Source organism: Oncorhynchus tshawytscha, unplaced genomic scaffold, assembly GCF_018296145.1.
Source record: "Oncorhynchus tshawytscha isolate Ot180627B unplaced genomic scaffold, Otsh_v2.0 Un_contig_13152_pilon_pilon, whole genome shotgun sequence".
Classification (NCBI taxonomy): Eukaryota; Metazoa; Chordata; class Actinopteri; order Salmoniformes; family Salmonidae; genus Oncorhynchus; species Oncorhynchus tshawytscha.
Genome location: NW_024607927.1, coordinates 18,738 through 21,582, shown reverse-complemented (window position 1 = coordinate 21,582; position 2,845 = coordinate 18,738). Strand labels below are relative to the sequence as shown.

Here is a 2,845-nt window from a genome sequence, read left to right as displayed (position 1 = left end):
TAACGTGCTACACATTGTTCAGGTATCCTTGATTCAAATTGCTTTTCCATAAAACTAAACCACCTACCGGTTACTTTGTCCTGTCTGCCTTTAGTGCCTCAGTTGATGTTGTAGTTGATATTGTGATGTTGATATTGTGGTGGTGATTTGAAACCAAGATGAGAGGCACCACCCCCATTCATAGTTCACTACTGCTTAGTGACAGATACAAACCATTACTAACACAGGATAATAACACAAACAGTACAGCTATGACTACACCCTCAACAATCTGCCGTTCAGACAAGGTGCCTATTCATGAAGGGACGACAAACACAACATTATATCCTGTTAGACTAGTTTATTGCTTTTCTTATACTCGCTATATCGTCTTGTGTTTGTTTGAGAGCTCTGAGCTCCGACAACTGGCACAAGGTAATTTGAGATAATGCAACGTTTCGATTCTTTGAGGTAAGAGACCCAGAAGGGAGGGAGGGTGACCTCACTACGGCACCAGTCTAGAGTGTGTGTAGACTACATGTGTTGGTTCACCTGATAGAGAAAAGGACTGGAGCACACAGCAATACGAATATTAGGTGAGTGTTTAGTTGACTTGCTGCATGGCTTTACACACACACACACACACACACACACACACACACACACACACACACACACACACACACATACACACACACATGCGCACACACACACCCTGAAACACCACAGTTGTTGATTTCCTCATTCAGTAATAGTGTTTTCCATAACTTCCTCAGTGTGGAGTGATAACATTACTTGTTGTGAGAGTCTCCTTTACTTGTTGTGAGAGTCTCCTTTTCCCCGGCTGAGCTGAGATGGACGTGCGTCTGAGTAAGTTCTGAACTTTCCTTGACTTGCTTATTTCCTAATATTAAACAATACTAAAGATTGAGAAATCACTAAATATCCTGTTGTAGTGCCTTGCTCAGGCCAAACTCAAATGTGGAGACTGTTACGTAACAGAAAAAAGTCCAATAACTACATTTCCCACCTCATCAGCCAGTCCCACTGGGGAGAACCCAGAGGAGTATCAGCAAAGGATCATGGGAGATAGAATCCGGAGACAAGTGCTGACTTCCTACAAAGAGGATCTGGTCAGAGCTGCACAGAGTACTCCTGTGTTTCAGAGACCTACAGTGGGTGAGTGACTCATCATAAAGCCACATACTACATTCCATATTGGCCCCTATATATCTGATATGATTTAGCTCTTTAATGGTTTGGTTAGTATTTAGTCAGGTAATCTGATCCTAGGACAGCTATTAGGACCTGTGTTAAAGCTGTACTGTAGTTCCACCTTACTCTTTAATGGTTTGATTAGTAGTTAGTCAGGTAATCTGATCCTAGGACAGCCATTAGGACCTGTATTAAAGCTATACTTGTAACGCTCAATGAGTGAATGGGTGTGGAGTCAGGCGCAGAGAGCAAAGGATGCGGCAAAAAACACGCTTTAATGTACAAAAAATCACAGGAACAAAATAGTATACCCAATACAGGTGTAACTAAAAAACAAAATAGTACCATATTGTGAAATACTAGGACAGCGAGAAAACCCAACAAAACACTAACTACTCTCACAAATACAGATGAACAAGCCCGCACAAACAGAAGCGGGCTAAACAAACTTAAATAACCCCACCCTAACAACCAAACAAGGAACAGGTGAAACCAATTAGACAAAACCAAACGAACACAGAACAAAGGATCGGTGGCAGCTAGTAGACCGGCGACGACGACCGCCGAGCGCCACCCGAACAAGAAGGGGAGCCACCTTCGGTAATATTTGTGACAGCTCCCGCAGCGCGCCGACGCCGGCCTATGGGACGACCCGGGGGCCGAGGCGCAGGGCGATCCGGATGGAGGCGATGGAACTCTCTCAACATAGATGGATCCAGAATATCCCCCACCGGGACCCAGCACCTCTCCTCCGGACCGTACCTCCCAGTCAACGAGGTACTGCAGGCCCCTCACCCGGCGTCTTGAGTCCAGAATAGCTCGTATCGTGTACGCCGGGGACCCCTCGATGTCCAGAGGGGGCGGAGGGACCTCCGGAACCTCACCTTCCTGCATGGGACCAGCTACCACCGGCCTGAGGAGAGACACATGAAACGAGGGGTTAATACGAAGGAGGTAATAATCGATAACAAACCTTGTTTATTCTCCTCAGGACTTTAAATGACCCTACACACTGCGGACCCAGCTTCCGGCAGGGCAAGCGGAGGGGCAGGTTTCGGATCGAGAGCCAGACCCTGTTCCCCGGTGCAAACATGGGGGCCTCACTGCGGTGACAGTCAGCGCTCTTCTTCTGCTGTCCACTCGCCTGGCGTAATGACTCCTGGACGGCCCTCCAGGTCTCCTTAGAGCGCTGCACCCACTCCTCCACCGCAGGAGCCTCAGTCTGGCTCTGATGCCATGGTGCCAGGACCGGCTGGTACCCCAACACACACTCAAATGGTGACATGTTGGTAGAGGAGTGGCTTAGTGAGTTCTGGGCCATTTCTGCCCAGGGGATGTATCTCGCCCACTCCCCTGGCCGGTCCTGGCAATACGACCGCAGAAACCTACCCACCTCCTGGTTCACTCTCTCCACTTGCCCAGTACTCTCCGGGTGATACCCTGAGGTCAGGCTGACCGAGACCCCGTAGTGCCGGAGGAGTGCCGGAGGACATGGGTTAAAAGAGCCTCCGCAGTCTGCAGGGCCGTAGGGAGACCGGGCAACGGGATAAGATGGCAGGACTTAGAGAACCGATCCACAACGACCAGGATCGGTGTGTTCCCCTGAGAGGGGGGAAGGTCAGTAAGAAAATCCACCGATAGATGGGTCCAC

At 49.1% G+C, this 2,845-nt stretch overlaps 1 long non-coding RNA gene across 1 annotated transcript; it reads left to right on the top strand.

Annotated features, from left to right (window-relative positions):
- The first annotated feature begins 443 nt into the window (after positions 1 to 443).
- LOC112237705 lies at positions 444 to 1,187 on the top strand. The gene is made up of 3 exons (XR_002951468.2): positions 444 to 575; positions 756 to 849; positions 1,018 to 1,187. It is a non-coding gene; the product is annotated as an uncharacterized LOC112237705 (long non-coding RNA).
- The last annotated feature ends 1,658 nt before the right edge of the window (positions 1,188 to 2,845 follow it).